General features: G+C 41.6%; 1 protein-coding gene and 1 long non-coding RNA gene across 11 annotated transcripts in view; both read left to right on the top strand.

Annotated features, from left to right (window-relative positions):
- Window positions 1-22138, top strand: part of LOC124004185 (membrane-associated guanylate kinase, WW and PDZ domain-containing protein 2-like) — a 252761-nt gene that overhangs the window by 57928 nt on the left and 172695 nt on the right. The gene's annotated exons all lie outside the window — the stretch shown is intronic.
- LOC124004247 lies at window positions 2038-14463 on the top strand. 3 transcript variants are annotated; one of them, XR_006833325.1, is made up of 6 exons: window positions 2038-2134; window positions 2627-2805; window positions 13615-13782; window positions 13888-13957; window positions 14068-14133; window positions 14251-14463. It is a non-coding gene; the product is annotated as an uncharacterized LOC124004247 (long non-coding RNA). The 3 variants fall into 3 exon arrangements; XR_006833326.1 differs by having other exon boundaries at window positions 2061-2134; window positions 2624-2805; XR_006833323.1 differs by lacking the exons at window positions 2038-2134; window positions 2627-2805 and having other exon boundaries at window positions 10203-13782.

Raw genomic sequence — 22138 nt, 5'->3', positions numbered from 1 at the left:
CACTACTACACCTGGCTATCAGCAGAGCCTTGTCTGACAGCAAAACCGTTAATTCAGCCTCATTTACTGCCTTTTTTTAAAACACAGCTAATATGGCTGACTTGCTTAAACGAATGTGGTTTCTACTAACAATTGAAATGTACAAACTATGGCATAAGGGGACAACAAGAGGATAAGAGACAATACGTAATTTAGATTAAGAGATTAATGAGCAAGCTAGGACGGACGTAGTCAATATAACTATTTGTTTGGCACTTTTGAAATGTACAGCGACACAATTCAGAACATGGACCGTTCTTACAGTGTTCTTCCTGTACACCAAGTCAGAACCGTAGGATAAATAAAGGGGGGAAATAGACCATATGATTAAGGTGAGGCACATGGGCTACTAATAGCTTACCGCACAACATACACTTATGTATACTGTAGCTAAGAAAGTAATACTATCTCCCTGGCATACTACATAATTTATGCAGGAGCATACAATACATTTTTGGACTCACCTTGTTGTGCTGTGCTCTCTTGAACAGGAAGGTGGCGCGGCCGTCCTTCGTGGGCAAATTTTGGCATCAAAGTCTGGCATTCTCTGGATTTACGGTGCTTTCAAGACAACTGGGAACTCTGGAAAAAAAATCAAGGTCGAATCATGATGACGTCAGTGAACTTCAGGTCTTAGCTTTAGAAAGAGGCCCGAGTTTCCGATTTACAATTCCGAGTTAGATTTACCATTCAAAAAGCCTATAATGGAATATCGAAGGAAATTCATGCTTTCTTTAATAGTAGTAGGCACTAACGCTTGTGGTGATCGGTTGCATGTTATGGAGCCTATCCACAATTATATTGTCGGTTCCCGACGGGTTCGGGTTAAGATACGAATAGGCAAACATAGTTTACGGTGCATGGAAACCGATAATCTAAAACACAACATTTGAATAATAAAACCATTTTTCTGTTTCACGTTATTCAATATTTCCTTTAGACACTGCAAAAAAAACTTACTTTTTAGCCTATGTGTTTTTTTAAATGTCATTTGTTCCAAATCAAATGAATGAGGAATGACCCTTTTATCATTTTTATCTTGTCATCTAATACGTATTAATTGGCCAAAAGTTAGGCTACCCCTACAGGTCCTTTTTTTAAATAATGCATCCTATAGGCTAATTACTATTTTGCCCCTGTCAGTTTCCCCCCAAAATGTAAAAAAAATTATATATAGACCAATCACAAGCTTTGAATTAGAACTTTTCCTCAGCGAGACATTTTGCTCCATGCAGTGAATGCAATTGTAAAAGGTAGGTCAAGGAATGCTAACAAAGTGACATTTCCCAAAAACATGATTACTTGTAGCGAATAGTAAAGTTCATTTTTGGAATGTTCATTTTACAGAAATTGTAAAATCAGTCATAATTTTAGCTAGCTAACTTACAATGGTAGCTAGCATATTTACATTGTTTGCTGACTTGCTTTGCAAGCCACCTAGCTAGCTAGCTAACATAAAACATTATCATAGTAGCAAGGTAGGGAGACTCACACAATTAGCTTATCGTTAATAACGGTGATATCCAATGTCATCATTGTGTACCAAATGTAACTCAAGTAAATTATTCTCGCTAGCTACTTAGTTATCATAGCTACATGTACAATCTTGATATTATGTGTTTCAATATATGTGGTGGTCATGTTACTGTAAGTAACGTGACACGGCTGGCTGTGTTAGCTGTAGCTAACTGTTCAAAAATTCCAAATAAGCTTGCCCATATAGCACGAATTTGTATTATACCGTTAGCTGGCCAAATAACCTTTAGCCTACTAACTGTTAGCTAGCTAACTGTTAGTAAATCAAGAACATTGTATATTTTATAATCACGTGTAACGATGTGACACGCTATGCATTGCAGCCATGAGATTACATTTTGGTAGTGCAATTAAATTGCATTCAGTGGAAAAATATTTTACATTCACTCCATGTAGATGCAATCCAAATGTATTTGATTTAAAGCAATATCCATGTGACATAGACTTCTTTGAAAATTACAGAATGGGTCCTTGGCGGAAGAAGGAGCGCCAAGAAAAGATGAATTACGCAGGTTGCACAGGCCAGTGGCACCATCTGCTGTTCAACTGCTTTGGCAGGGTGAGTATTTATTATTTCCATGTTATCTTTGAGATATTGTCCTTTGATTATATGATTAATATTTAATATGGGTTTTAATGTCAATCAGATCTAGGACCTTACTCAAAATAGATAGATAAATAGATAGATAGATCTGTATTGTCTTCAAAGAGCACATTTGTTTTCACAGCCTGTATGGTAAACAGCTGTATATTCACCAACATTCATCATTATATATACTGTTTTTTTAAACGTCATCACACTCAACCCACCACCATCATGAAGGTGTCATCTAGACAAGACAGCATGACATAACTTAATGGTAGTTATCAGGAGGGAAGTTAGTTGAGCTCAGTGTTGGGAAAAGGCACAAAGCTCTTGCCAAAGCATGCCTTTTTGCACAGCAGGAACCTGTGTGTCTGAGGCCGGATGGAGGGGTGTGTTTTAAAGGCAGTCTGTGTGATCTTGAATACTATGTTTTCTATTAGTGACTGTGGCATTGTGAAATAGCAGGTGATGGAGCCATAGAGGAGGACGTCTAGATGATGCCAACTCCTTCATATGCTAAATGTATGAAAGAAAGCCTATAATACCAATATATGATAAACTATGAAAACAAATGATCCATCTTCCTCCTCGATATGGAAACGAACGACGGAAGACAACGCCAGCGAAGTCCAGGACTACTCAAGGTGAAGTGCTGGGTAGGTTAGGGCCTACACTTCAATTATATGAGCAGTAACATACATTTATACACCTCAACATTTAGCCCTTTCTGGTTTTTGATATAATTTAAATTAACTTTAACTGAAAGCTACAATATATAACTTTTTGGGCGACCTGACCAAATTTACATTGAAATCTGAGTTATAGATCTGTCATTCTCATTGCATGCATGTCTAATAAGCGGTCAATCTGTTCTATGTGGGCTATTTGTATACTTTGTTTTTGCGTCTTTTGGTTTTGTACACCAGCTTCAAACAGCCGAAAATACAATATTTTTGGTAATGGAAAATATATTTCACAGTGGTTTAGGTGGTACAATGATAATCTATACAATGACTGTTGTCGTCACAAACTGAAATTAGGAGAAATAATCCAATTTTAGCAATCAGGAAATGGCAGCGCGATTTCTGGATATTGCACAAAACAAAGATGGTTGTAGTATATACAGTTGAAGTCGGAAGTTTACGTACACCTTAGCCAATTACATTTAAACTCAGTTTTTCACAATTCCTGACATTTAACCCTATTAAAAATTCCCTGTCTTAATAATAATAATAATATATGCCATTTAGCAGACGCTTTTATCCAAAGCGACTTAGTCATTTGTGCATACATTCTACGATTCTTAGGTCAGGTAGGATCACAACTTTATTTTAAGAATGTGAAATGTCAGAATAATAGTAGAGAGAATGATTTATTTCAGCTTTTATTTCTTTCATCACATTCACAGTGGGTCAGAAGTTTACATACACTCAATTTGTATTTGGTAGCATTGCCTTTAAATTGTTTAACCTGGGTCAAACGTTTCGGTTAGCCTTCCACAAGCTTCCCACAATAAGTTGGGTGAATTTTGGCCCATTCCTACTGACAGAACTGGTATAAGTGAGTCAGGTTTGTAGACCTCCACACGCTTTTTCAGTTCTACCCACACATTTTCTATAAGACTGTGGTTGGGGCTTTGTGATGGCCACTGCAATACGTTGCCTTTGTTGTCCTTAAGCCATTTTTGCCACAACTTTGGAAGTATGCTTGGGGTCATTGTCCATTTGGAAGACTCATTTGCAACTAAGCTTTAACTTCCCGACTGATGTCCTGAGATGTTGTTTTAATATATCTACATAATTTTCCTACCTCATGATGCCATCTATTTTGTGAAGTTCACCAGTCCCTCTTGTAGCAAAGCACCCCCACAACATGATGCTGCCACCCCCGTGCTTCACGGTTGGGATGGTGTTCTTCGACTTGCAAGCCTCCCCCTTTTTCCTCCAAACATAACAATGGTCATTATGGCCAAACAGTTCTAGTTTTGTTTCATCAGACCAGAAGACATTTCTCAAAGAAGTACGATCTTTGTCCCCATGTGCAGTTGCAAACCGTAGTCTGGCTTTTTAAAATCAAATCAAATTTTATTTGTCACATTCACATGGTTAGCAGATGTTAATGCGAGTGTAGCGAAATGCTTGTGCTTCTAGTTCCGACAATGCACTAATAACCAACAAGTAATCTAGCTAACAATTCCAAAACTACTACCTTATAGATACAAGTGTAAGGGGATAAAAATATGTACATAAAAATATGAGTGAGTGATGGTACTGAGCGGCATAGGCAAGATACAGTAGATGGTATTGAGTGCAGTATATACATATGAGATGAGTATGTAAACAAAGTGGCATAGTTAAAGTGGCTAGTGATACATGTATTACATAAAGATGCAGTAGATGATATAGAGTACAGTATATACATATACATATGAGATTAATAATGTAGGGTATGTAAACATTATATTAGGTAGCATTGTTTAAAGTGGCTAGTGATATATTTTACATTTCCCATCAATTCCCATTATTAAAGTGGCTGGAGTTGAGTCAGTGTGTTGGCAGCAGCCACTCAATGTTAGTGGTGGCTGTTTAACAGTCTGATGGCCTTGAGATAAGCTGTTTTTCAGTCTCTCGGTCCCAGCATTGATGCACCTGTACTGACCTCGCCTTCTGGATAGTAGCGGGGTGAACAGGCACTGGCTCGGGTGGTTGTTGTCCTTGACGATCTTTATGGCCTTCCTGTGACATCGGGTGGTGTATGTGTCCTGGAGGGAAGGTAGTTTGCCCCCGGTGATGCGTTGTGCAGACCTCACTACCCTCTGGAGAGCCTTACGGTTGTGGGCGGAGCAGTTGCCGTACCAGGCGGTGATACAGCCCGACAGGATGCTCTCGATTGTGCATCTGTAGAAGTTTGTGAGTGCTTTTGGTGACAAGCCGAATTTCTTCAGCCTCCTGAGGTTGAAGTGGTGCTGCTGCGCCTTCTTCACGATGCTGTCTGTGTGGGTGGACCAATTCAGTTTGTCTGTGATGTGTACGCCGAGGAACTTAAAACTTTACTACCCTCTCCACTACTGTCCCAGTTTTTATGTCGGTTTTGGAGCAGTGGCTTCTTCCTTGCTGAGCGGCCTTTCAGGTTATGTCGATATAGAGATTACTGTGGATATAGATACTTTTGTACCTGTTTCCTCCATCTTCACAATGTCCTTTGCTGTTCTGTGATTGATTTGCACTTTTCGCACCAAAGTACATTAATCTTGAGGAGACAGAACTCGTCTCCTTCCTGAGTGTTATGACAGTTGAATGGTCCCATGGTGTTTATACTTGCGTACTATTGTTTGTACAGATGACCGTGGTACCTTCAGGTGTTTGGAAATTGCTCCCAATGAGGAACCAGAGGTCTACAATTTCTTTTCTGAGGTCTTGGCTGATTTCTTTTGATTTTCCCATGATGTCAAGCAAAGAGGCACAGAATTTGAAGGTTGGCCTTGAAATACATCCACAGGTACACCTCCAATTGACTCAAATGATGTCAATTAGCCTATCAGAAGCTTCTAACGCCATGACATATGTGTCTGGAATTTTCCAAGCTGTTTAAAGGCACAGCCAACTTAGTGTATGTCAACTTCTGACCCACTGGAATTGTGATACAGTGAATTACAAGTGAAATAATCCGTCTGTAAACTATTGTTGGAAAAAATTACTTGTGGCATGCACAAAGTAGATATCCTAAATTACTTACCAAAACTATAGTTTTTTAACAATAAATTTGTGGAGTGGTTGAAAAACGATTTTCAATGACTCCAACCTAAGTGTTTGTAAATTTCTGACTTCAACTGTTTCTTTAAATTTGAAAAGTAATAAACAATCAAAGCATAATAGGCCACTTTTGCATCATTCTTACACTTAAGTCCGTCCATGTTTGGTGTCAAAGTGTTAACACGGACCCAGCGGTTTTGGCAGCTGACGTGCCTTGAAGCGTATGCAATGTCTAAAACAAAGCCTTAGTACCTAATCCCTTGGTAACTTTCACACAGACCAAAGCATAAATGTGAGACAGACTTTAAAACATTGTTTAACTTTGGTCTTTATTGAGTTCTGTTCTTTATTTAAAAACAGATTATCCATCTATGGGGCCAATTCAAACAAAGTCCCACACTGTCATTATTTGAGCAATAATCGACACATCAAGAATTTGCCATTTTTTGATTTTTCATCATTTTATATCAACTGTTATTGTAGAGGTTTAAAACGGATAAACAAGCGAAGCAATATAGCCCACTATTACAACATAACAACACTAAAGTCAGTCCTAACTCTTTTTTTATCTAGGAAGTCCTCTAGGACTGTAGTTTTTCTGTGCTGTGTTGTGCTAAATTCTGCATGCCTTCAGATTTGATTCCTCCTTGTTTTACGGTGCAAAAGTGAAAACTACCAAATCTCTAACATACTACATCATTATGTTATGTCGTCATTGTTAAGTTCAGGATTTAAATAGCCCTATTCTTCTGTAATTACTGTGCTCTCCGTCTGTTATTAGTGCACCAGCGCATTAGGTTTTAGTTACTGTTGGACCGGGCCCGAGTGTAATGGCCACGACACTATGTGCTGTTGGTAAACCTTATCCAAGTTGTCTTATCTTTGGAGTTGACATAACAGTCCAACAGTAACTGAAACGTACTGCACTGTCTCCAGAGAGAGAGCACTGTTATTACAGAATTATAGGGCAATTTAAAACATGAACATAACAATCATGTTAACTCATCATGTAATATGATCTCATGACAAAATATTGTCTTTCAGTGTCAGGATTGAGACAACACTCAATCTACTTCATCCAATTCGGAAATGAGAGCCAACGCCGCCTCAAATCAGAGACGGAGTGAGATAGAGGTATAATGTGCACTCCAATAAAATGTTGCTGATGCAGATGCCAATTATATTTTCACTTACTATAATGCCCGAGATAAACAAACTGACGGCCCAGCTGACTGCTAAAGGTGAAGTTATCGCAAACTTGAAAGACGTAAACAAGGATCTGCAATGTGGAAGTGACTGAAAAGGATAAACGTCAGTCTCATGATCAAAAGGTGGGCCTGACTTGACTCTCTCTCTTTCACTCACTCACTCACTCACTCACTCCACTCACTCACTCACTCACTCACTCACTCACTCACTCACTCACTCACTCACTCACTGTTTGCCACAGTTTGCTGTAATGATGGATATTGCAGTCTCTTCTTGTTTTGTTTCTATTATTGAATGAATGACTGTTTCAGTATTTCTGTATTATTTATTGGTTGGTTGTCCAAAAACATTCGATTCTCAAACCCTTTTCATCATTTGTTATCATTAAAACAGTATCCTTCAAATACTGTAGCATGTCATCCTACACATCTTTGTGTGCTTTTAAGGGCTTCACCTTAGAAGCACTTGCATGAACTGTAAGAAAGACTACCTGTTGGTGTAATATATTTGATCAAAAGCCTTGGAAAGTCTGTCGTGATTCAGGTGGTTAATGAGGATGGGATGTCAGACTATACAGACAGTCAATCATACGGAGTTGTGCATGTGTAGATTATTTTTTGGTTTTACTTCAAAACAGGATGGTTGCTTTATTAAGTCATACAATTTGCAGGTGTCTACATCTCAGGGAGTGACGAGGAAGGAGATGATGATGATGATGACAGCTCCTCCGATGAGAAAGCAACCCATGAGGAAGAAGCGCAACCTCTTTGTCTCATATGTATCTCTCTCGCTCTCTCTGTGTCTTTGTCTGTCCATCCATCCCTTCAATATTTCACATGTATTACCACACATTTTTGGGGGAAATGTACTTTTTCTAGATTTACTTTGTTTTATCTGCGAGGTTTGATTTTGTTCAGGTTATTGGGTAATGTCTTGCAGGGATAGAAAACCAGCGTTCACTCCCCTGATTTATTTGACCTTTATTTAACTAGGCAAGTCAGTTAAGAACAAATTCTTGATGGGCCTGCCCATCATAGTATCTACAATGGAGGCGTACTTGATCAAGTATCTGGTTTTTTGTTTATGTTATATAGTATAACGTTGACTCCGTGTTTTATACAGTTACCTAACTGGTATTTATTTTGTCGGGGGTTAACCCGACAGGGCCAAATTAAAATGTTTTTAACAGAAGAACCATAAAAAGAATATACATTGCCTTCGGAAAGTATTCAGATCCCTTGACTTTTTCCACATTTTGTTACGTTACAGCCTTATTCTAAAATCAAATAAAAAAAATATCCTTTGCAACCTACACCCAATACCCAATAACGACAAAGCGAAAATAGATGTTTAGATTTTTTTGAAAATGTATTAAAAATAAAACAGAAATAACTAAATATTAATGTTTACAATGGCTGACACTTAAATAACGTGCCATAGAATTCTGCGGCACCATGCAAGCTGTGCTACAGTACGCTGCAACTTTTAAAGGATGAACCACTATATCAAAAGCAGCACTAAGGTCTAGGACAGATGCAGAGCCTTGGTCTTATTCCATTAAATGGTCATTTACCACCTTCACGATTGCGGTCTCAGTGCTATGATGGGCTCTACAACCAGACTGAAGCGTTTCGTATACGTTGTTTGTCTTCAGGAAGGCAGTGAGTTGCTGTGCAACAGTATTGGGAGATTTGATATGGGCTGATTTTGTTCTCTGGGTTAATGTTAGTTTTTTAAAAGAGGCTGTATTACTGCCACTTTTAGTGAGTTTGGTACACATTCGGTGGATAGGGAGCCATTTATTATGTTCAACATAGGAGGGAAAAGCACAGGAAGCAGCTCTTTCAGTAGTTTAGTTGGAATATGGTCCAGTATGCAGCTTGAAGGTTTAGAAGCCATGATTATTTTCATCAATGTGTCAAGAGATATAATATTAAAAAACTTGAGTGTCTCCCTTGATCCTAGGTCCTGGCAGTGTTGTGTTGTGCAGACTCAGGAAAACTGAGCTTTGGAGGAATACACAGATTTAAAGAGGTGTCCATAATATTTATTTATATTGATCATGATCTTTTCATCAAATAAGTTAATGAATTTATCACTGCTGATATCACTGCTCTCTTGGTGAATACTGCTTTTATTTAGCTTTGCGACAGGTTCAAAAATAAATGTAGATTGTTCTTATTCTCCTAAAATAAGTTGGAAAAATAGGATAATCGGGCAGCAGTAAGGGCTCTTCGATACTGCACGGTACAGTCTTTCCAAGCTAGTCAGAAGACTTCCAGTTTGGTGTGGGGCCATTTCCGTTCCAATTTTCTGGAAGCTTGCTTCAGAGATCGGGTATTTTGTATACCAGGGAGCTAGTTTCTTATGACAAATGTTTTTAGTTTTTATGGAAGCTACTGCATTTAGGGTATTATGCAAGTTTAAATTTAGTTCCGATTTTTGTACTCTGAGGTCCTTGGGTAAGTGAAGGGAGTCTGAAAGGGCATCTAGGAATCTTTGGGATATCTGAGAATTTGTACCAAGGCTTTTGATGATCCTTGGTTGGGCTCTGAGCAGATTATTTCTGTGATTGCAAACATAATAAAATGGTGGTCCGATAGTCTAGGATTATGAGGTAGTACATTAAGCTCCACAATATTTATTCCAAGGAACAAAACTAGGTCCAGAGTATGACTGTGGCAGTGAGTAGGCTCCGCAATCCTTTTGGAGTGGGTCTGTGGACTTTTCCATGTGAATATTAAAGTCACCAAAAATGTGAATATTATCTGCCATGACTACAAGGTCCGATAGAAATCCAGGGAACTCAGTGAGGAATGCTGTAAATGTGGCATCCCCTTAAATGAGGAGATGCTTCATGTAACACAATAAATTCATCAGGCTTAAGCCATGTTTCTGTCAGGCCAATCACATCAAGATAATGATCAGTGATTAGTTCATTGACTATAACTGCCTTGGAAGTGAGGGATCTAATATTAAGTAGCCATATTTTGAGATGTGAGATATCACAATCTGGGGGAGGTCTTTATTCCAGTGAGATTGCTAAGGCAAACACCACCCTATCTCATTGTGGAGTTAGAGGAGGTAGAGCCATGTCTATGTTCATAGATAAGATGAGAGCACCCCTCCAGCTTGGCTGGAGTCCGTCACTCCTCAGCAGGCCAGACTTGGTCCTGTTTGTGGGTGTCCCAGAAAGAGAGCCAATTATCTACTAATTCTATCTTTTGGGAGAGGCAGAAAACAGTTTTCTGTTTAATGTTTTCAACCAGCAATTGGGTTGTGATACTCTGCTGTAGAACTCATCACTCCCCCTATCTGGGAGGGGTCAGAGACAGTTCTCGATGCTTACACATTGTTCTAGCTGATTTACACGCTGAAGCTATGTGGCGCTTGGTGACCTCTGACTGTTTCATCCTAACATCGTTAGTGCCGACGTAGATAGCAATATCCCTACACTCTCTACACTCGCTAGATTTGCCTTAGCCAGCACCATCTTCATATTAGTCTTAATGTTGGTAGCCCTTTCCCCTGGTAAACAGTGTATGATCGCTGGATGATTCTTTTTAAGTCTAATGCTGCGGGTAGTGGAGTCGCCAATGACTAGGGTTTTCAATTTGTCAGAGCTAATGGTGGGTGGCTTCGGTGTCTCAGACCCCGTAACGGGAGGAGGAGAGACCAGAGAAGGCCCGTTCTATGACTCCGACTTCTTGCTTAACGGGGAGAACTGGTTGAAAATTTCTGTCGGCTGAATGAGCGACACCGGTTGAGCATTCCTGCAGCATTTCCTTCCAGAAGCCTTGAGAAAACTGTTCGGCTGCGCGGATTGTGCGAGGGGATTTATACTATTGTACTTATTGGTGGCACAGGGGCTCTTTCATCCTTTCCTACACTTAAATTACAATTGCCTAACGATTGCGTCTGAAGCTGGGCTTGCAGCACGGCTATCATCACCATAAGGTGATCATTCTCCTGTATATTATGAGTACAGCGACTGCAATTAGAAGGCATAATGTTAATGTTACTACTTAGCTTCGTCTGTTGGAGGTCATGTAGAACCATGTCCAGATAAAGCGTCCGGAATGAAAAAGTTTAATTTAAAAAAGTTGAGTGAGGGGAACATTTTTTAAATATAAAACTGTAATTAAAAAGTAAAAACTGTGAAGTTGGCAGGTCGCAAAGTAACGTTAGCAACAAACCGTACAGCAGCACGTAAAGTTCGCAAGTTGTGACCGGAAATTACAAATCTGTCGTTTCTCTTTGCTTATTTGAGTTGTTCTTGCCATAATGTGGACTTGGTCTTTTACCAAATAGGGCTATCTTCTGTATACCAACCAACCCTACCCTGTCACAACACAACTGATTGGCTCAAACAGATTAAGAAGGAAAGAAATTCCACAAATTAACTGTTAACAAGGCACACCTGACCTCTTAAGGATTGGATACTTCATCTCAATTTCCGTCTAAAATGACAGACCCAAATCTAAATCAAGCTGAGGACATGAAGCAAGAACATGAATATTGTTGATACTATTTGAAAGGAAACAGTTTGAAGTTTGTGGAAATGTGAAATTAATGTAGGAGAATATAACACATATCTGGTGAAAGTCAAAGCAAACAAACATGTTTTCTATATATTTTTTTGCATCATCTTTGCAATGCAAAGAAAGGCCATACATTTACCTAGGAAGCTGGGTGTAATTGTGATGTTGTCCACAAAAGGGTGGCATTGTATGTGCAAAGTTTGACTGATATGTTCAGGAATGAGAGCTTAACTTTATATTTTGTATCAAGTCTCCCAAGTGTCCCTCACGAGTTTGCCCAGATGTACACAAGTGGCCGAATTGGTCACTTGATACATTTCCAAGCATTTCCAAACATTTAAGTTTACACTGACAATGTCACTTGATAATTTAAATCACTCAAGGATATGGTGGAAGCCTCCAACACGTCTATCTTAAAACTCTCAAATGACATTTCCAGCCAATCAGTCACATGCAAGTCTCTGGAGCAGCTCTGTGATGAGATGCAGGTTAGCGCCAGGGCTGCTACAGATGACGTAGCCACCTGCCGAGATGCAGTGAAGCAACTGCGAGATAAAATTACGTTGCATGAAGACAGAGAGAAGAGAGTGAACATACGTCTTGTGGGTAGAACGGCAGAAGGTTCTGACCCAAAAGGATTTCTTCAGGAGAATCTACCAAAATGGATACCATTGCTACAGTGGTTCCTCCTTTAAAAGTTGCGTTATACTGTGGCACACCTTGCGGGCTGCTGCAGCATTCTGTGGCACGTTATCTATTTGTCAGCAACTTTTCTGTTAATGCAAGTTATTGCTAGTTTGACCACTAGAAGGCATCTTTGAGATTCATTTGATAGTCTTCCATATTGGCATTAATGGAGAATTTAAAACCTTTTTTGTAATAACGTAGTATATGAGATTGATCTAAGAAATTTGGCTTAATTTGATTAATATTATGGTGTTTCTATTCAGAGAAAGGGAAGGAGTCGGCTGTCCATGTAAATAGGAATTTGTTCTTAACTGACTTGCCTAGTTAAATTACGGTTACACTAAGAGCATAACATTTCTGTACCCTAATTTTCTAATTCTTATCTAACCAATACCCAAATGGGGATTAAGTGAAAATAAAAAATCTAATTGATTTGTCAAGACCTGTCTCCATGCTTGCCTCAGAGCAGTGCGAAACGTTTTCTTCTTTTGCTTCTAACTTCAATATGCTCTTTAAATAAATAAGACCTACACTATTTTTAACAGCACATTACTCAACACAAGTGAGACTCATTTCACCTATGGTAGGCCTACAGTATATCGATTTATTTATTTTCAATGATGTGACTATACGCCAATAATTACATTTAGAGGATTGGAGGACTCTAAATTAAAATCTAAGGGGCATTTTCCATTAGGATCTGTGAGAGTATCTGAGAACATCTAAGGGGCTTTTATATCATTCTAAATGAATTAATTAAATAATAATAATAACCGCTTTGTTTAAAAAGTAACAATATTTTGGAGCCTTCCTTTTCATTTAAACCTCGGGTGAGTTAGGAAAAAGGCAGTCTCACATGGGGTGAGACATTCTCACTAATTTGTAAATAAAGCCAGTTTGTTATTTAGAAAGGTTTCTCCAGAAATAAATCACACTTTATTATTTAGCAGACATCACTTGCTTATATTCATGAAGATGATGAGCGATCGGCAAAAGCAATCTGTAATCTGCTGGCATCACGGCACGACATTGCTCTAATTACAGTCAGAAGACAGTTGAAGAACCTTGCGTGGACTTGGAAAGGCTCAGTAAAAAACAAATACGCATATATATTTTTAAATTATTACATTAACCATGCGTGTTCGCTTATTTTGTACTGTTCTGTAGTTTCGACCCAATGATTCATCTGACAAAGAACTTTGCGTCCTGCAGGCCCAGGCATGGATCAAAGCTGATGAGACATTCAATAATGTTATCTTCACAGACGAATCAACCGTGGCCCTTGAGCAATTTGCTCAAAATCGCTACAGAAAAAAAGGAAGGAGATCAAGCAAGCAGAGTCTCAAACATCCGCTCAAACTCCATGTGTGGGGGGCAATTTCTCGCCAGGCAATTTCTCGTCAGGCACCAGGCCCATATTGGATTTTTGATGGTAAGTTTGGCTATTTACAATGCAAAAAGGTACATAAAATATTGTAGCCTACACCTCACGGACTGTTATGTGTTCCACAATAATTAACTCTTGCCTACTTTTCAGATATCATGGCTCGAGATTTCTTTGAGGACTGTCAGAGAGGTGTTTCTGGGTACACATTGTTTCTTTCAAGGTAGGATTATAGCAGTATTTACGTTTAGGCCTATTTACATGTATATTTCTATTATTGTACCGACATTTGACTTGTTAGGCTAAATGTATTTTTTTCTTCTCCAAATGCAGACAATGACATAAAACACGGGTTTGCATTGCAAATGAGGCCATAAACTGGGTCAAGTCGCCAGCAGAGTAAGTAGACCTTTATGTATTAAAATAAAGGTTCAATAAAAATAAATAAAATACCTACAACACATTTGGTAGGCCTACAGTATATCTAAAAATATATTTTTTTATCTCTACATGTAGGTCTCCTGATTTAAACCCGATCGAACTTGTTTGGCATCAACTGAAAACATTCATCTGTAACTCTGCCATGCCGACAGGCAAAGATGAACTGTTCAAGGCCATCAAGATGTTTTGGCTAGAGAAATTGATGATACAACAATGCAACAAATACATTGGAGAAAAAAGTATATTGTCCTGTCAGTAGGAAACATTTGCATGATGGGCTAATTTGCAAATAAATTCATAAAAAATCCTACAATGTGATTTTCTGGATTGTTTTTCCCTCATCTTGTCTGTCATAGTTGAAGTGTACCTATGATGAAAATTACAGGCCTCTCAACTTTTTAAGTGGGAGAACTTGCACAATTGGTGGCTCACTAAATACTTTTTTTGCCCCACTGTATATATATTTTTTTCTGATTTTTACCTGTGTGTAGTTAGATACGTTTGTGGAAAGATAGTTCAAATTATTTTTTTCTGTGGGGGGGTCACACCTAGCTTGGCTATTAGACAATTTTTTGGTAAAGGTTGAATAGTTTATTGTTCAGGTATTAGCCCATCCTGCTACACTTGTGAAAAACTAATAATAATATTTTTCCCCCTTTTTGAAGATTCCAATTGATAGTGTTTTTAGCGACAATCGGCCCCAACCCCAATTAATACATTTGTGCACAGATGATAGCGTGCTGGACTAGAATGTTGAGGGTTCAAAACCTCCCTGCTTGTTTCTTAACATTATTATGCTAGTCTGGATTGTTACTCCCATGTCATTCCTGCTGCCTTCCACACGTCATCCTCCACCTGAGTGGCTCGCTTGTGGTCGTGCTGGTAGGATGTACTGTTTTTTAGTCTGTATATATGAATTACAAATCAGCCTTTACTTAAATCATATTTCTAGTCTATTGCGTAGTTACAACGTGTAATCATTGATGACCCAGGAGCAGGAGTGGTTAACACTGTTGAGGTGTATAATTGTAATACACACATGCAGACACAGCATCATTCAAAGAATGGAGTTTGATACACCTTGTATTGGATATTACTTAAAAAAACTTGCTAAATAGTGATTTTGTAAATTAACTTTATGATAACTAGATATGCACAACCGTTGGTCTCTTTGTTAACTAACATATTCCTCTCAATTGTACATTTATTGCTTGATTCGTTATGACGTTATAATTACTTAAAGGAACCACCAAATCTACAGTGGCAATAATAACCGTAGCCACACCCTCATTTTCTGTCTGTTATGATATGAGGACCGAGTGGATATCCTGCGGGGAACCCACCGAGACATGGGAGATCTTATCTGGCATTCTACCCAGACTACAGCAACGAAACCACACTGAAGAGGAAATCCTTTGACCACGTTAAACGACAGATGAGAGGACTTTGCCCTTTCCAGATACACCCAGCCATCCTGAAAAATGGAACACTCCAAGAATTCCATACTGTGGAAGAAGCAGAGGCATACCTTGCAGCTGAGGACAACTACAAGATAAGGAGTCCAGTCATTGCCCCCCATTCCTCCAGATTCTCCCCGCTGCAGACAACTATGGCCCCCCTCCTTCCGTGGATACCATGAAATCCCATCTTAACTGGTAAGATAGACACAACTAATGCTAAGCTAACGAGCTAACTTCACCCATATTTATTTGTTCTTCAGAGACATAATTTCGTTAATTTGGTGAAGGGCATGGTGGATGTGTTATCTTGGCTGTTAGGAGTCTGGTTATATGGCTAAAATGCAGCTGGCTGGCATGTGGCTCGCTAGCTGAGTCGGCTGCCTGGTAGGTTAGGTTGGCTGGATACATTTTTGGTTCAGTCTGTAAACGTTAGATGGCTAAAATAATTTGCCGTTAGTAAAGCAGTCCTTGGGTAGGGTAAAGTTTATGCGTTCCGCTAGCGACCCACCTCGACAACATCAGGTGAAATTGCAGAGCGCCAAATTCAAATTACAGAAATATTTAACTTTCATGAAAATACAAAACTTCTCGTTAATACGGCTGCTGTGTCAGATTTCAAAAAGGCTTTACAGCAAAAGCACACAATGCAATTATCTGAGGACAGCGCCCCGCATACAAAAGCATGACAAATATTTTTCAACCAGGCAGGTGCGCCACGAAAGTCAGAAATAGCGATATACTAAATGCCTTACCTTTGAAGATCTACTTCTGTTGGCACTCCAAAAGGTCCCAGTTAAATCACAAATGGTCCTTTTGTTCGATAAAGTCCTTCTTTATATCCCCAAAACTCAGTTTAGCTGGTGCGCTTCATTCAATAATCCACCAGTTTCCCACCTTCAAAATGCATACAAAATGAATCCCAAACGTTACCATTAAATGTTTCCAAACAAGTCAAACAACGTTTATAATCAAACCTCAGGTACCCTAATATGTAAATAAACTATCAAATTTAAGACGGAGAATCGTTATTGTCTTTACTGGAGATAAACAACAAAGGACGCTCTCTCATCCACGCGCATGAAAACACTATCGCCAAAATGGGAGCCACTTAGAAAAACGACAAATTCTAGCTCATTTTTCCAAAAACAAGCCTGAAACTCTTTCTAAAGACTGTTGACATCTAATGGAAGCCCTGGGAGCTGCAATCTGGGAGGATTTCGCCTCATAATAAACATGACAGCCATTGGAAACAGTGGTAGGCTGAATGTTCTTTTTGTTGGATGGTTTGTCCTCGGGGTTTTGCCTACCATATCAGTTCTGTTATACTCGCAGACATTTTAACTGTTTTATAAACTTGAGAGTGTTTTCTATCCAATTATATGCATATCCTAGCCTCTGGGCCTGAGTAACAGGCAGTTTACTTTGGGCACGCTTTTCATCCGGATGTCAAAATACTGCCCCCTAGCCCAAAGAGGTTTTAACATAGTTTTAACAACTTGGTATAAATGACATCTGTGAAAAGTAATTTTGCCATGCATTCATGTCATGTTGGATACAACAAGTGACTGACATAACTGGACTGGACTTCGGAAGTCGAGTTCTTATCATCATTGGGCCTTCCCAAACTCGACAGAGAGCAATCTGGATTCCTTGATTCCCCACTTACTCTTGAAGAACTCAGGAATGCATTAACATCTATGAAAAGACGCAAATCACCAGGACTTGATGGTTTCCCTTCTGAGCTGTTTCTTGAAATATGGGATATTGTTAGCCACTAATTCTTGGTTATATCAATCATGCATTAAAACATGGAGAACTCCAGACCAAAACACCTCACTGATTATAGTTTTGTTGAAAAAGGGTACATTTACATTTACATTTAAGTCATTTAGCAGACGCTCTTATCCAGAGCGACTTACAAATTGGTGCATTCACCTTATGACATCCAGTGGAACAGTCACTTTACAATAGTGCATCTAAAACTTAAGGGGGGGGTGAGAGGGATTACTTATCCTATCCTAGGTATTCCTTAAAGAGGTGGGGTTTCAGGTGTCTCCGGAAGGTGGTGATTGACTCCGCTGTTCTGGCGCGTGAGGGAGTTTGTTCCACCATTGGGGGGCCAGGGCAGCGAACAGTTTTGACTGGGCTGAGCGGGAGCTGTACTTCCTCAGTGGTAGGGAGGCGAGCAGGCCAGAGGTGGATGAACGCAGTGCCCTTGTTTGGGTGTAGGGCCTGATCAGAGCCTGGAGGTACTGAGGTGCCGTTCCCCTCACAGCTCCGTAGGCAAGCACCATGGTCTTGTAGCGGATGCGAGCTTCAACTGGAAGCCAGTGGAGAGAACGGAGGAGCGGGGTGACGTGAGAGAACTTGGGAAGGTTGAACACCAGACGGGCTGCGGCGTTCTGGATGAGTTGAAGGGGTTTAATGGCACAGGCAGGGAGCCCAGCCAACAGCGAGTTGCAGTAATCCAGACGGGAGATGACAAGTGCCTGGATTAGGACCTGCGCCGCTTCCTGTGTGAGGCAGGGTCGTACTCTGCGGATGTTGTAGAGCATGAACCTACAGGAACGGGCCACCGCCTTGATGTTGGTTGAGAACGACAGGGTGTTGTCCAGGATCACGCCAAGGTTCTTGGCGCTCTGGGAGGAGGACACAATGGAGTTGTCAACCGTGATGGCGAGATCATGGAACGGGCAGTCCTTCCCGGGAGGAAGAGCAGCTCCGTCTTGCCGAGGTTCAGCTTGAGGTGGTGATCCGTCATCCACACTGATATGTCTGCCAGACATGCAGAGATGCGATTCGCCACCTGGTCATCAGAAGGGGAAAGGAGAAGATTAATTGTGTGTCGTCTGCATAGCAATGATAAGAGAGACCATGTGAGGTTATGACAGAGCCAAGTGACTTGGTGTATAGCGAGAATAGGAGAGGGCCAAGAACAGAGCCCTGGGGGACACCAGTGGTGAGAGCGCGTGGTGAGGAGACAGATTCTCGCCACGCCACCTGGTAGGAGCGACCTGTCAGGTAGGACGCAATCCAAGCGTGGGCCGCGCCGGAGATGCCCAACTCGGAGAGGGTGGAGAGGAGGATCTGATGGTTCACAGTATCGAAGGCAGCCGATAGATCTAGAAGGATGAGAGCAGAGGAGAGAGAGTTAGCTTTAGCAGTGCGGAGCGCCTCCGTGATACAGAGGAGAGCAGTCTCAGTTGAATGACTAGTCTTGAAACCTGACTGATTTGGATCAAGAAGGTCATTCAGAGAGAGATAGCGGGAGAGCTGGCCAAGGACGGCACGTTCAAGAGTTTTGGAGAGAAAAGAAAGAAGGGATACTGGTCTGTAATTGTTGACATCGGAGGGATCGAGTGTATGTTTTTTCAGAAGGGGTGCAACTCTCGCTCTCTTGAAGACGGAAGGGACGTAGCCAGCGGTCAGGGATGAGTTGATGAGCGAGGTGAGGTAAGGGAGAAGGTCTCCGGAAATGGTCTGGAGAAGAGAGGAGGGGATAGGGTCAAGCGGGCAGGTTGTTGGGCGGCCGGCCGTCACAAGACGCGAGATTTCATCTGGAGAGAGAGGGGAAAAAGAGGTCAGAGCACAGGGTAGGGCAGTGTGAGCAGAACCAGCGGTGTCGTTTGACTTAGCAAACGAGGATCGGATGTCGTCGACCTTCTTTTCAAAATGGTTGACGAAGTCATCTGCAGAGAGGGAGGAGGGGGGGGAGAGGGGGAGGAGGATTCAGGAGGGAGGAGAAGGTGGCAAAGAGCTTCCTAGGGTTAGAGGCAGATGCTTGGAATTTAGCGTGGTATAAAGTGGCTTTAGCAGCAGAGACAGAGGAGGAAAATGTAGAGAGGAGGGAGTGAAAGGATGCCAGGTCCGCAGGGAGGCGAGTTTTCCTCCATTTCCGCTCGGCTGCCCGGAGCCCTGTTCTGTGAGCTCGCAATGAGTCATCGAGCCACGGAGCGGGAGGGGAGGACCGAGCCGGCCTGGAGGATAGGGGACATAGAGAGTCAAGGGATGCAGAGAGGGAGGAGAGGAGGGTTGAGGAGGCAGAATCAGGAGATAGGTGGGAGAAGGTTTGAGCGGAGGGAAGAGATGATAGGATGGAAGAGGAGAGAGTAGCGGGGGAGAGAGAGCGAAGGTTGGGACGGCGCGATACCATCCGAGTAGGGGCAGTGTGGGAGGTGTTGGATGAGAGCGAGAGGGAAAAGGATACAAGGCAGTGGTCGGAGACTTGGAGGGGAGTTGCAATGAGGTTAGTGGAAGAACAGCATCTAGTATAGATGAGGTCGAGCGTATTGCCTGCCTTGTGAGTAGGGGGGGAAGGTGAGAGGGTGAGGTCAAAAGAGGAGAGGAGTGGAAAGAAGGAGGCAGAGAGGAAAGAGTCAAAGGTAGACGTGGGGAGGTTAAAGTCGCCCAGAACTGTGAGAGGTGAGCCGTCCTCAGGAAAGGAGCTTATCAAGGCATCAAGCTCATTGATGAACTCTCCGAGGGAACCTGGAGGGCGATAAATGATAAGGATGTTAAGCTTGAAAGGGCTAGTAACTGTGACAGCATGGAATTCAAAGGAGGCGATAGACAGATGGGTAAGGGGAGAAAGAGAGAATGACCACTTGGGAGAGATGAGGATCCCGGTGCCACCACCCCGCTGACCAGACGCTCTCGGGGTGTGCGAGAACACGTGGGCGGACGAAGAGAGAGCAGTAGGAGTAGCAGTGTTGTCTGTGGTGATCCATGTTTCCGTCAGTGCCAAGAAGTCGAGGGACTGGAGGGAGGCATAGGCTGAGTTGAACTCTGCCTTGTTGACCGCAGATTGGCAGTTCCAGAGGCTACCGGAGACCTGGAACTCCACGTGGGTCGTGCGCGCTGGGACCACCAGAGTAGGGTGGCCGCGGCCACGCGGTGTGGAGCGTTTGTATGGTCTGTGCAGAGAGGAGAGAACAGGGATAAACAGACACATAGTTGACAGGCTACAGAAGAGGCTACGCTAATGCAAAGGAGATTGGAATGACAAGTGGACTACACGTCTCGAATGTTCAGAAAGTTAAGCTACGTAGCAAGAATCTTATTGACTAAAATGATTAAAATGATACAGTACTGCTGAAGTAGGCCAGCTGGCAGTGGGTGCGTTGTTGACACTACACTAATCAAGTCGTTCCGTTGAGTGTAATAGTTTCTGCAGTGTTGCTATTCGGGGGCTAGCTGGCTAGCTAGCAGTGTTGTTTACGTTACGTTGCGTTAAAAGAATGACAATAGCTGGCTAGCGAACCTAGAAAATCGCTCTAGACTACACAATTATCTTTGATACAAAGACGGCTATGTAGCTAGCTATGTAGCTAGCTACGATCAAACAAATCAAACCGTTGTACTGTAATGAAATGAAGTGAAAATGTGATACTACCTGTGAATGCGACCGGGTTGTTGAGTTCTATACAGAAGACGTTGGCTAGTGTTGGCTAGCTAGCAGAGTCACCTACGTTAAGGACGACAAATAGCTGGCTAGCTAACCTCGGTAAATTAAGATAATCACTCTAAGACTACACACTCTAAACCTAAACAACACAATTATCTTGGATACGATGATACGAAGACAGCAAAGACAGCTATGTAGCTAGCTAACACTACACTAATCAAGTCGTTCAGTTGAGTGTAATAGTTTCTCCAGTGCAGCTAATCAGTGGACGTTAGCTAGCTGGCTAGTGAAGACTACGTTAGGACGGCGAAATACGATAATTACGCAATTATCTTTGATACAAAGACGGCTATGTAGCTAGCTGAGAAGAAATTGCTAAGATTAGACAAATCAAACCGTTGTGCTATAATGAAATATAATGAAAAAGTTATACTACCCACGGGAGCGAAGTGCAGATGCGACCACTCGCTCCCCCTCCCCTATAATGGAAACCTACAGGGTCGGCAGTGTAGCCTCGTGGTTAGAGCGTTTGGTCAGTAACCGAAAGGTCGCTGGATCGAATCCCTGAATCTCCCCTAGACTGTAAAAGTTATATAACGATAAAACTGGGTTTATGAACGGTAATTCAGCCTCAGACAATATTCCATATGATAAATGAGTCTGAAAACAACCCAGTCCCCGCTGCACTTTTTAGTGTGGATGCAAAAAAAGCATTTGATAGGCTGGTGTGGTGAAGAATGCGCAATGCCACATCTTCAACCACAGGAGGCTGAAGAAATTTGGCTTGTCGTGCAAAACCCTGACAAACTTTTACAGATGCACAACCGAGAGCATCCTGTCGGGCTGTATCACAGCCTGGTACGGAAAGTGCACCGCCCTCAACCGCAAGGCATTCCAGAGGGTGGTGAGGTCTGCCCAATGCATCACAGGGGGCAAACTACCTGCCCTACATGACACCTACAGCACTCGATGTCACAGGAAGGTCAAAAAGATCATTAAGGACAACCCCGAGCCACTGCCTGTTCACACCGCTATCATCCAGAAGGCGAGGTCAGTAGAGGTGCATCAAAGCTGGTACCGAGAGATTGAGAAACAGCTT

This window comes from Oncorhynchus gorbuscha, linkage group LG02, assembly GCF_021184085.1.
Source record: "Oncorhynchus gorbuscha isolate QuinsamMale2020 ecotype Even-year linkage group LG02, OgorEven_v1.0, whole genome shotgun sequence".
Lineage (NCBI taxonomy): Eukaryota > Metazoa > Chordata > Actinopteri > Salmoniformes > Salmonidae > Oncorhynchus > Oncorhynchus gorbuscha.
Note: the sequence above shows the minus strand (reverse complement) of the source record. Positions and strands in the feature narration are given on the sequence as shown.